The 13,663-nt window shown below is 41.8% G+C and overlaps 1 protein-coding gene across 1 annotated transcript in view; it reads right to left on the bottom strand.

Moving 5' to 3' along the window:
• The window catches only part of sgcd (sarcoglycan, delta (dystrophin-associated glycoprotein)), a 420,239-nt gene that overhangs the window by 258,756 nt on the left and 147,820 nt on the right, over positions 1-13,663 (bottom strand). The window contains exon 2 of the mRNA XM_026182769.1: positions 5,824-5,885. The gene's annotated coding sequence lies outside the window, so the exon portion shown is untranslated. The remainder of the gene's footprint in view (positions 1-5,823; positions 5,886-13,663) is intronic.

Here is a 13,663-nt window from a genome sequence, read left to right as displayed (position 1 = left end):
GACTCGATTATACTTTGGTCAAGTCGATGACTGCACAGGCCCCGCCTCTGCAAAACAAACCCAAATCATCCTCCACACTGTCACGAACTTTAGCCTTCAACACGCTAACTGAAATGCATCTCTTGGGTTTTTTGCAGTTCCTCCTTGGGGTGATTTGGCAGTGATGTCTACTATTTGTGGCAGTGTATTAAACCACACACCTGAATGCTCCAGACCAGCAAAATGCAAAATACTCCTTCTTTCACAGAGGTGCTCACACTTGATGATCACTTATTCAGGTGGGTTTTCATACATACTTTCTGAAATCGTACTGAAGTACAGTTTCCAACCCCAGTGATGTCAGGCGAGGAGCAAAACTAGGAGCACGCTTATCATTTTCCCCCTCAACATTCATCTCGTGGTGCTTCACACTGGGTTTGTAGTGTATGGAGGTGACTGAAGAGAATATTTAGATGAAATGAACTGAACTGTGGTGCCTGTGGGAGAGTCATCTAGTGGCTTCACTGACTGTCCACACACTTACAACTTTATAAAAATCCTGATGAAGGAGATCCAGCTCTAGTACGAGGGGATGAAAAGGATGTTCAGGTGATTTTAAAAAATAAATAAATTAGAGCAGCGCCAACTATCTAATCGACCGAATTCACATCAGTTAAAGCTTTTGATTTTTACCTGTAGGGTATCCTACCACAGACAGGCCGAGATTTCTGATAACGGTTACAAATCTTACCTTAAATCAAAAAATATCTGCGCTTGTTTCAATTTGATGATGATGGAAAATTGCTGACAGAAGCCACAGACCTAAAGATTTCACTCTCCCTGCAACATATTCTGGTCTTTCAAGAGCTTTTGGAAACTGAAGGATTGTCACAAAAGAAAAAAAACAATCCACCAAGCTTGTTTACTTGTAGTGAGGGGATAAAAATCATCCATTTGAGGCATCAGGCTGTAACTCATGCACAAGATTGTTGGCAGCTTCGCTTTGAAGCACCAGTTGCAGCACCAAAGTGTTTCCTAATGCAAGATCTGGTAATCAGTGACCTCAACAAGCAATCTGTCAGCCAGTGGCTCGTCTAAAAATGTTTTTCCTCTTTTCTTTTGCCAAATTCACATCAAACCGTTCTCTCTGCTCTCCTGTTTCCTTCACCTTCCCCAGACAGATCTGTTGTCTTACTTTGTGGAGTTTTCTTTGCACAGATCATCATCCAGCCCTTGTTTACGTCATCCCACTGCTGAATCATTAGCATGCTTTCACCAACACCAAACACTACCACAGGCAATAGTTTTGCATCCCTTTGTGGGCTTTTTAAAAATTTTTATAGCCACAAGTCAGGCACGTAATCCCAGTGTGTTAGAAAAAAATGCATATTCACTGTCAGGATGCTTCTGCAGTGCATGTAAACTGATGAAATATGGAGCAGATCCTTGCTGGAAACATTAAAAGTGCTCAGTCACAAAGCAAAACTGAGACAAAAACATGTGTGCTCCAGGGCATGTGCACACTCGCGCACAAACATAAAGGCGCAGACGTGCAGGCTGAATATTAAATCTTAACGTCTTGTCAATATTTACATCTTTGGGGAGACTCGCGTTTCCGAGTTTCGTGAAAAATAAACCGAAGGGCGGCAATCGCTGCTGTGTCCTGCATCTCACACATGGAGCAAATATAAACGGCAACATGTGGCTTCCATGGCGTCATCATAGAGACCAAGAGTATTCGTGAACTATCTATTTTAACTACCAATACATTCTTTTGACATCAAAGTTTGAATAAAGCAGCAGGAAAAAAGAAACAAAGCTTTACTGTGACAGTAGCTGTGTTCCAAAACCTAGGCCGTATCCTTCGAAGAACCCGGCCTTCGTGGTCTACGTGGGCCGGGTCCTTCGAAGACTGAGAAGGCCGGAAGTGCGAGGCTTGTGAAATGGGACGGTCTAGCCTTCAGATGTGCATCACCAGCTGTCTCAAACATCTCACACTTCTGTGTCATCAGTTTTCTGTTTGACGATTATTCAGCTGTGTGAAAACTATAACTCTAATCTCAGCTAAACTGATTTACTCAGGAACAAATAAAACACTGAAAAAAAACCATATCATGTTTAACCTGAGTAGTGAAAGACCGCGGGGGCGTTGAAAACGATGTGCCGGGAGTTCACTGTTCTTGCCGGCTCTAGTGAGCTAACCCCCAGTTAGCTATCGTGCGGGTGGGTAACAGATGTCACCGAAAACGTCGGAGCACTTTTACAAATATGCGATGTCTTGATAAACCGAGTAGATATTTGAAGTTTGCACAGCTACATTCTCTCCTGAAAATATCTTAAAAGTTTATTTTGTGACCCAGAAAGAGTAATAAGAGTGATATTCAAACTAAGTAGCTGCCGCCATTGTTGGAAACTAGAATTGGCTGGGCCGAGCTATGAATTCTGGGATATGCTGGGCCACGAAGGATACACCCGACCCATCCTTCAAATTTGGGGAAATGAAGGACGCATTTGTCCGCCGCATTTGGAGCAGCCCTTGAATTGGGACAGCCTTCACCGTCTGGCTGTGACGTAATCGGCCTTCAAATGCAGCCTCCGAAGGATGCGACCTAGATTTCGGGACACAGCGAAAGTCAATACTGTTGTTTCCTGTTTGGCACTGAAGTGACTGAGGCGGCAGAAATACGGAGCCACAGCTGTTTTACCCAGGTGTCCATGTGCTATATATCACAGACTGTATATAAAAGATAGACATAGCCACATCATATATTTTTTAAAGATTTATAGATTTTGTATTTGGTTGTGTATTTCTTTATAAATCCAAACATGACCATGATCAGCTAACATTATCACACTCTGTTGACTTGCTGCAATGCATAGACACAGCTACCAGTTAAGTGACAAGAAAATACTGGAATTTAAACTAAAACTATAGCACAGTTTTCTGGAACGGGCTGCACAGTTACATGGAAAGCAGGCTGTATCATCTGTGCTGTATTTGTATTTTAAAAGTGCCGATTCTACAAAGACAGCCAAGAGGTCCAGTCCACTGACTCAGTGTAACTGTGGTTGGTACCTACATGTTAGACAAGTTTAGACAAGACCCTAATAAAGGAAAATGTGTAGATATATACTCAAGTTAAAAAGTTATATAAAAATATCAAAGTGAGCCTGTTCATTTACTGCTCTTGACAGTGCTAACGGCTCCTCTTCCCCTCTTCGTTCACGTCAACTTCTTCTCCCAGATGAACCTTTGGGCTCTCCAGTGTCACCTCATATCACAAAACAAATAAGACCTATTCCTCAGATGAATCTGGAGCCAGGTGCTGATCCCAAACCTGACCTGTGCCCTCAGAATCACACTTAGATGCTGCTCTAAATCCTCACACGGTGCAGTTGACATGCCTGGCAGTTTGTTGTCGTTCCCAGGTAGCCTCTCTGTTTGCTTCCGTTTGATTTCATAAAACCATTTTGTGTTTTCTCGCTTTAGGAAACACGTGTGAAATCAGTCAAACGGTTCTGGCAATATGACAAAATGCGCCACCAGAGTATAGCCAACTGCTTCTGGCTTTTCTATTCATTTACACCAGCACAACAGAATCAACAGTAAGCAGCGTCTGGCGCCCATCTCAGCCCAAAGCAGATGCTGCGTAGGCCAGAATTCAGGAGAGGCACCTGTGCTTTTCCGCTCCACTTAGCTAAGAAACACTGAATCATCAGTGCTGGAAAGAAATTGAGTGCTTTGCTTTAGTATTGCACTTCATTACTGCACACTGCCATAGTACATTTTGGAAACTTATCTCTAATAATCTAATCCCGGGTATTCACACTCATTCACTCTGAATGGCCCTTATCAGTTGTTATGACTCCTGATAACCTCTTGTTGTACATTCTAGTAGGTTCAGTGAGCAGCTATCGTCGTTCTAATCAGTGACAAACAGAAAGAAACTCAGATGATCTGGCAGACCTGTAGAAGTCATGTGCTCATGTTAGGGAGGTCATCAGGACTGCTAACATTGCTCTTTAAGAAAAGCTGGAAGATCTATGGACACTAAATGATGTTATACCAGAGCACTGAACCTGTTAGCAGCTGTGAGAGGCCACAGACTGGTGCTATCTCTGGGAGAGATGACTCATAATGGCCATGCAAAGCTCTGATTATAGAGCGGCAACAGCAAATATGGAAGATATCTGTGTTGAGCTATTACATGCACATGAGGCACTTTTCTGACTGCCATAATAAATAAACTCCACCTGGGGAGCACTTTTACAGAGTGCAGTCACTATCAAGGCATTCAGCTTCGATCAAACTCACCGAATATTTTTAACAAACTTCTTTTTAATCAGATTGAAAACATTTGAGATGATTTCGGTTCCAGAGTAAAACTAAAACAGCAGGAATAAACACTGAAGTGACACTGAAAGTGTCTGTGGAGAAAACGTGTCTTTAACCTGCAGCCCTCATGATGACCAGCAGGAGTCTGAGAAAATAACCCAACTTCTTACCCCATCTTGGTAATAAGATGAGATCAGTGTATTGACTCAAACAGCAAAAGCAACGATGGACTTCCACCAGACACTTAAATATGTCCAAATATTTTGTGCATTAAAACATTTTTCTGACTCAACGGTTCTTAATGCAGCCACTCGCCCATTTCACTGGACAAATTTGCAGCATTTAGTTTTTCAAAGCAAGCTTGATTTTTAAATTCTAATAAACAGATGTGACCAATCAGACCGCTGCATTTAGCAGCACGTGTGCTCGTAACTCAAATTGTGCACCAGCACTGAAATCTCATTGAGATGGAAATAGTGAAATAATCCTATTTGAGCTCAGACACACAACTAGACGACTCGCTGAAAGTATTCGTCTGCCTCCTCAGACGTGGTTCCAACTGCACTCACGTGAGCTCAAACTCTGACATCGTCAAATATGTACAAAAGTAGTTGTGACTGACCTGCACTGAACTCCTGGATCCAGCTATGCTGCTGCCACTTTGGATAAACTCAGGATTCCCGTTTCTTCCTTTTCTTGTTCAGGAACATCAGGATCAGCTCATCGTCGCTTCATGTCGACTTCATTTTTTTCACAAAAACGCTACACGCTCTGTGTGTGTTTATATTACACAGCGAGTTCAGATCTGGTAAATTCTGGATAATTTTGTGTTCGGTGCGTAACGGCCTTTAAATGTCCAGAATGACACCAGTTTTTAATCACTGCAAATGCAGTCCATTTACTTTTCTTCTAACTGCTCAGATTAAAGTTGAAAGGTTCTCAAGCCAAGTGTGGTCCCACTGTGGGAAGTGTGAGCATGACAGCATCTCTGTGCAACTTTCACTGAAGCATAACAAACTAAACTCAGGGTGTTTCCTCCTAATCGTCTTCCAACTCGACCACATTCCACATGATAAATTTGACTTTGCAAGACTTGAGAAACAAAAAATCCAGTTTTAAAACATCAAGCACTCAAATACTCAGCTTGTCACGCTCTGCATGTCCATCATTTATATACAGTCTCTGTGGTACCCATCACTAGAGCTACAGTGACTAACATACTGAAGTATTGCCATCATGAACACACCGACTGTTGTCACATACACCACCCCCGGGACTCAGCACTGCTCAAGCACCAAATACACATCATCCATTTCAGAAGAAAGATCCAGACATAAGAGTGCTGGCAGTGCTTTGGCATGTAAGGAAATTCTACTTCATGTTTAGCAGAGAAGTCTCTCTTCCAGCACCGCTGTGACGTTGTACAGATACACTCACACAAGCATGCAGGATAAGAACAAACACACACATAAAACAACACACATGCAGAAATTGAATCACGCACTCACCTCAGTGTATAAGTGTGCTGATTCGGAGTTTCTGACAGGGTCTGGGGGATTTCTCTAATCACCTGGGATGAGGAGGTAGAAAGATACGGTCAGCAGGTGAAGGATGGGCTGCCTCTAAGCTGATCATCTCATCCCAGACCTATATTATTATTTCCCAAGTTTCTCCAATTAGGGAGTGCTGATGTGGGATCAGTGCACAGATCTCCCACAGTCATCGCTTTCAGTACAGAGAGAAGAAGCACAACCGGGAAGAACCGAGGGACCGGATCAGCAGAATTCCTCAGAAATCCTTCACAAATGAAGCTTCACAGAACTCTGGAGGTCATTTCGACTCTCCGAGCCCTCATTTCAGCTTAAGTGAACTTTGGCGATTTCATGTTAAATCCCCGCGGTTTAGTCTTTTAGCAACGTAGCAGGTGGCAACAGAATATTAAAAAAGCGATATAGCGATTCATCACCTGCTGTGGCTTCTCTTGATGCTTCCGTATAGACGAAAACATTAGTAAACAAACTTAACCTTGCTTTTTTAATAAGTCCTTCGCCAGCTCTGCTTCTGTTCCTCTGTTTTTAAAAGTGTCAGCAGTTAAACTTTCCTTTGTTGCAAGAAAAAAACTTATAATAACCTTATAATAGATTGCACCTGTCTGTCAGGTTATCGTGTATCTGAAAATAACAGAGCCGGAAGGTTTTTTTGCACACTGCAGTGGGGTTGATGGGAGAAAAAAAGGTCATAAGTCACTGATTTTCTTCAAAAGCTGAATCAGTGTTTATGATGGATTGCTGTGTTTTGACAGCTGATATTGTGGCATCAAGCAAACACAACACAGCAAATGTGATTAAAACTCACCATCACCCAATCAGAAATATCTTTTAATATTAGACCAAACAAAAAAAGAAAAATTAACACCAATGCTTAGATTGAAAAACTGAGTAGTCACTAATTGCTTGCCTCAAACAAATCAGGGTTTGATAAATGGTGGAGGGAAATGAATCATATATTTACATTTTGTTGTTTTTCTTCCAAAGCACAGGAAGTCTGTAATTTGGTCTGTCTGAATTAGTAAAACAAAGCAGATACTTTCATCCATGTTAGGTTAGCCTTCTTAAGATTCATGAAAATATCAAAAATTGCATTAAAATACAATAACAACATGCCAATGATACATATGGTTTGTTTTAACTGGAAACGAACACCCTGATCTTTTCTTATCCCATCTGTCCTCCCCAACCTCACTCATGGTCTCACGAACTTTGTGGCTGAATAAAGCTCGCCTCACTTCCTCCTTTACTTTCATCATAATTGTAAAGACAGTTAGAGAGCACCAACAATATAAAGGTCACAGTCATGGGTCAGAGTATGCATCTTACATAAATGACCGTTGACTTTCTCTCATGGGAAGATGTTTTATACCAAAACATGAGCAGAAGAATACCAGACACGCTCCGACCTAGAACCGGACTAAGAAGTGAGAAAGAACTACTTTCATGAAAGAGCATACGAATAACAGAACCAAAGTCATTTAATTAATATGCATTTCATGCTTTCACATGATATTCCATGCCGTGAAAGATACTTTGGGCACGACTGAACCCAACCATTCCCCTACAACAGTGCAAGTTCACAACAATCATATCAAAGCTTTTTATAGTTCAAGGCAGAGGAAACCCAGTGAACAATCCCAGTGATTTGCTATACGGAAGCTTCAGTGGATTATGAACGAGCTTCTGACATGAACAGATCTCCTGGACCAGCAGCGGTTATGCTAGGTTAGCATGCATTAGCTACCGTGGTCTGTTTACTTACAGCAGCTGTTTGGTTTCCTGCACTATAAAACTGTGCTTTAGCTTCACTGAATGCAGTCTCCAATGTGAGGTAAAGATTACATTAAATGAATACCATCATATATAAACTAATGTAAACATATAAAATAAAAATAGTGCACAAAATGAACAAAATATGAATCATGGGTAATCTCGCCCTCTGCAGAACTGCTGTACTTTGCAGCACTTTAATCCCCTAAAAGAAATCTAAGAATGACGAGAAAAGGGGAAGAAAAAGCAATTTTTTGAGGAGAAGTTGCTTTACTTTTCTGAACACCTCCTGTCTCTTTACATGATCCCAGTCTGACTTCTTGATGTCGAGATCAGGGCTCTGCGGGAGCTTGATGAATTAATTTTGGTCCAAGAGTCATGCTTGATGGTGTTGCATGAAGAAACAAATCTGATCATGTAGTGCATAAAAACATTTACACAGCGTTCTACATTCACTTGTACAGTCGCCTTTGTCTCTCGCATTTTTAATTAAAATAAAAATAAAAATGGAGTTTCGAGCAGCGAGAGGCGAGTCGTGCATTAAAGTGTACCAGCAGCACTAAGTGTTGGGACTCTGTCGTACGATGATCATGATGATGCATTGAGGTTGAAAAGCTATAAAAATATTCTCCAGCCACAAAATCCAGTGTCAGTGGTGACACACCTGAACTGGATCCTTTAATGGCTCCCTTTTAGACCGGGGAATAAAAATACTGTTTAAGGAATTAGCAGCTCAGCGGAGTGGAGATGTGCAGCATATGGAGGTTTAAAAATGTGGACGAATCAGCAGCTTTTACTTAACAGCAAGTCATGAAAAAGCTTTCAAACTAAGACTCATTGAGTGCGAACATGGTTTGCAACAGTCTCGGTGTGGATATTTGCATATGTGACAGAACCTAAAGTGACACACATAAAGCACATAAGCTCAGCTGGCTCCGTTTAAAGGAATAAAGGAACACTCCAGCACTCACACCACACTCTGCTGCTGCATAATTCCTCACATGTATGTGCACAGGATTTTGCTGGTTATGCTTAGTGAACGTGGGTGCAGGTTGCATAGCCTTCCACGTGGACTTGTGTGTTATATTTGAACCTAATTAGTGGAATTAGTTTCTCACTTTGTAAGGAACAAAACATTGATTTAACCCTTTGTGTCAGGTAAGCAGGCATTAAAGAAGAGAACAACTTCTGTCATGTTTGATTCATTTAATGGCGATCGTGGCTCAAGAGTTGGGAGTTCGCCTTATAATCGGAAGGTTGCCGGTTCGAGCCCCGGCTTGGACAGTCTCGGTCGTTGTGTCCTTGGCCAAGACACTTCACCCGTTGCCTACTGGTGGTGGTCAGAGGGCCCGGTGGCGCCAGTGTCCGGCAGCCTCGCCTCTGTCAGTGCGCCCCAGGGTGGCTGTGGCTACAATGTAGCTTGCCATCGTGAATGTGTGTGTGAATGGGTGGATGACTGGATATGTAAAGCGCTTTGGGGTCCTTTGGGACTAGTAAAGCGCTATATAAATACAGGCCATTTAATGCATTTAGCAAAAGTATTGCATCGTGTCCATCTAAGAGATGTTGATGCAAGTGGAGGAGTTCATTATTAGGCAGTAAACTAAAGTACATCTAGATACCAAAAACTTTAGAAGTGGACAAATGTGTGGTGTTGTGAGTAGGGATGGGTACCGGTAAACGGTAGTAACCAGACCGAAAAGCAGCGCACATTTCAGTGCTTTATTTCGGTGCTTTTTTTTTCCTGAGATGTGATACACTTCAGATTCTAGCCAATCATTTTACGTTTCCAAGGATAGTAGGCGGGCCCAGGTACATACGTTCTTTTAGAGCAGAGCTACAGATTAAAAATGCCCAAGGCGAAGCGGTCAAAACTCTGGCTGTACTTCACAGCAAAAGATGCAAACTCAGCAGCCTGCAACAAGTGCTTTAAGGTGATACTGTGCAAAGGAGGTAACACCGCGAATCTGATGAAACACCCGGCGACGCATAGCGGGGTTTTTTTTAAAGCCGAGAAATGCACCGTACCTACTGCGGGTGTGGTGCCTGTTATCGGTCCCGGAGTTAGCAACATCCCCCAAGAACCCGACAAGGAGAGTCCTGGCCCCTAGCCCTGCCAGTGTAGCAGAAATGATGACGGATGATGATGGCAGCAGCAGCAGCCGTTCTTCTCTGCGTGAGTAGCTTAATGTTGTTCGTTCTTAATTTACGTTGTGTACTCTAACCACATTATTACATTAATGCACGTAAGGTGAACTAGCAAACACCGTAATGGATACATGCGGCTGTCTTCTTGTTTGATGGCAGATACTCCCTTCACCCTGGCCAAAAAGGTTAAAATGACCAAAGAGAAATTCAAAAACAGTTAAACATGAGAGGCTTTTGGACAACGTTTGTCTTTTTTCCATTGTTCAAGCACTGATTCCAGCCAAGAGTGATACCATATATGCCCCATAGCTGCAGAAAAGGTTAACATTGTTATCTTTTTACAAAAAAAAGAACAGCTAAACATGAGAGGTTTTTGGACAAAGTTTGTGTCCTCCATTCTTTAAGCACCGGTTTGAGCACCGTTTAAGCACCAGCACTGTTTCAAAAGTACCGGTTTGGCACCGGTATCAGATAAAACCTAAACGATACCCATCCCTACTTGTGAGGAATGACCCAAAATGCTGGCACTGGATGTTATGCAAGTGAGCTTTGTTGCAGAAGGTGAAGACAACAAAAGCGAAGGCAGAACTAAAACACAACCTACACTCGGAAAAACTAAAGAACAAACCTGAAACCATACAAAAACAGGATGAAGAGCTGAAATGGCACGGAGAATGTTGGGCAGAGATTACACCAGGTTACACAGACAAATTGACAAGGAACACAGGCGAAAACACACAAGGTAACGAGTGAATGACACCATCTGATCTGGAGAACGCAACATCGTCTGTCAAACATGGTGGAGGCAGTGTTATGGTTTGGGAATATTTGACTCTCAATAGAACTGAGTCATTAGTGTTTATTGATCGTGCGATTGCTGATAGAAGTAGCAGGGTTAACAGTACAGTGTACAAGACTATACCCTCTGCTCAAACTCAGCCAGTGTCTGCAAAATTGGTCCTATAGCACAAACTGATTATGAGTTTCTCGAGGCAAAATAATGGGATATTCTTCAATGGCCAACTCAGTCACCTGATCTCAACCCAACAGAGACTATTCTTCAATCCCTGAAGACAAAACTGGGAGACTCACAAACAAACAACAAACGAAGGCAGACTAAATATAAAAAAAGTGATACTTTGTTAAACCTCTTGAATTAAAGCTGGGAGTCTCGTCTTGATAGTTTCATTTTAAAATCCACTGTGGCAGTGAACTGAACTATGATTACATCCATTGTGCCATTGTCACAAAACCTGTGGTACCAATAACTATACTGTAGTTTTAAAGATGGAAAGTTTCTTCACACTGTCATAAAAAATACATCTTTAATGGCAACTTTACTTTTCCAGGAACGACGGAGACTTCAGTAAAGTCGAATTTCCCAGAGGAACCCACCCGAGGGATTAATAAAGTTCTATCTTATCTTAAAGTCTACAACACAATCAGCCACGTTTGGCCTCTCGGTCAAAGAAGGCGAGAGACTCCAAGTTTCTGCAGCCACTTACTTGTCATTCTGGTAATGCAGTGCGAGGGCTACACCCTCCTCCTTAATTTAATTAGATTTTCATCTTTTGAGAAAACACTATTCATTCCCCACATGTGGCTCAGGGCCACCCTGCTGACAGAGACTGAGCTGCGAATGCATGACACTCTTACCAATGTGACTTTTGTTAATCACTCCTTTTCTATTCTACACGGAGAGCACAAGAATACAGCGCCCATTACACACACCGCCAGCCAATTAGAGCAGAAAGGTGAATTAATGAACAGGTCGGGGCAGGTTAATGAAGGGTGGCGCTGATCTGCTGAGGACTCAAATTAAAAACTGTATCCTTTGTCTGAATAAAGTTTTATTCAGCCAGCTTCTCCCTCTAACTTGCTATTATCATGTTTGTGCTATCGCGGTGCAGTGACGGCGGTGTCAGACTTTATGCAAACAAAAATAAAGTTAAAGCCAGAAGAGGAATGAGGCTGAATGATCAGAATAATTACAAATGACTGTGCTTAGTTCAGATTTATTTGGATTTTACAAGAAAATGAATGTTCTGTATCAGAACTGTCATCACCTGGAGAAAATTTCATGCCCTGAAATGACACTGCCAGCCTGTCACAGGGCTAACTCATAAACACAAACAACCATTCACACTCACATTTACACCTATGGGCAGTTTAAAATACCCAGTACAGCTTTATACTATCAGTTATTAGTTGCTATTACACTGGAATATTTTACCATTCGGGCCGTAATCTCTAAAACAAAATAAATCACCATATCTATTAAGACACTTAAGAGAGGGGTGTCAAACATAAGGCCCGGGGGCCAGAATCAGCCTGGCAATGACTCCAATCAGGCCCATGGAAGAGCTTTGGAAAATGTTAAGGAGGGCATCTGTTTTGTTTTGTTTTTTTGGACACACATATATATACATACATATTAGAGCTGGGCGATATATCGAGTTTTTAAAAAATATCGATATATTTTCATACGAGATATAAGATGTGACAATATCCTTTATATCGATATAGTCTATGTTACGTTATAATTGTACTTGTGGAGCCACAAGTTTGCCTCTCTTTCGTCCACTTTGGTCTCTACGCAACGTTACTCGGCCTCGCCTCTCCTTCACTGAACACAACTCCCCCTCCTCCCCCATAGCTTCACCTGCAGGCAGCGACAAGATGGACACGGCAAATCTCCGTTAGCGAGTTGTGGGGCTGGACGGCGTCAACGTGTTAGCGAGCTAACCGCGCTAACGACCTAACCACGCTAATGACATGCAGCCCACAGGGGCTGCACGGCCTAAAATCCTTTCATTTTCTTAAAAGTTGACAGTGCGCCTTATGTATGAATTCTGGTTGTGCTTACTGACCGCGAAACGATTTTATGTGGTACACGGCGCTCAGCAATCTGTCAAAAAAATGTTTTAGCTCGACTTTGGTAAGCTACGGAGCTGCACCGCTTGATGGATTGTCGGAGCATTACGGCTACCGTAGTCTGGAGCCTCGCGGAGTGATACGCACTGTGGTTCAACGTAATATTACCGTATTGTGTGTGTATAAGGGCCATAAATGGCACCTGTTAAGAGACGTGGTTACAAAGAGGATTTCAAACTCAAGGCTGTCAGTCACGCAGTAGAAGTTGGGAACAGAGCAGCTGTGAAATCTGTCTTTATTATTATGCTCAGCGTCTGTTAGTTTACATTTTGACGGCACAATTATGAGCCTTTTGTTATGCACAAAAACAACATTGTTTTCTTTTATTTATGGAGCATTATTATTTAATAAATGCCGATAATTTATTTTTAAGTAATTTCTTCATGTACATCTATGCTGTATGTAAATAAAAATGCTTGTGTGACATCTGGGACACAGTGTGACTAAGAACTCTCTTTTTGTTCTTAACTTGTGGCTTTAAAAAAATATCGAGATATGAATTTTAGGTCATATCGCCCAGCCCTAATACATATACATTATATATACTTCACACAGTTAAACAACAAAACAAAACAAACAATAAAAAAGCATTTTTATGAATTAACAGGTCTCTGCTGTTTGATTACAGGACAGTCTGAGAAATGAATGAGTTATTTCACACATTCATGCTGACAGATTTCCTTCCTTTACCACATTTATTTTTCCTATTTTACTTTCATAGGGATACACACTGACCTCTTTACTTTAAACTTCCAACAGGATCCAACATTCTAACAGACAATGGTGTATTGCTGTCCTCTGTATTTATTATTACCTCCTACTTTTGTTCTGCTGCAGTTTTTCAGCTTAATTCAAACAAGTGTTAGCAATGAAAGTCGCCTACTCCATAACCTCCGTGACTTGCAGTACATCTCCTTTAAAAACTCCCACTCGCCTCCAGGTTCAT

The sequence above is a fragment of the Astatotilapia calliptera genome, chromosome 10 (assembly GCF_900246225.1).
Source record: "Astatotilapia calliptera chromosome 10, fAstCal1.2, whole genome shotgun sequence".
Lineage (NCBI taxonomy): Eukaryota > Metazoa > Chordata > Actinopteri > Cichliformes > Cichlidae > Astatotilapia > Astatotilapia calliptera.
This window is presented reverse-complemented; position numbering and strand designations above follow the sequence as displayed.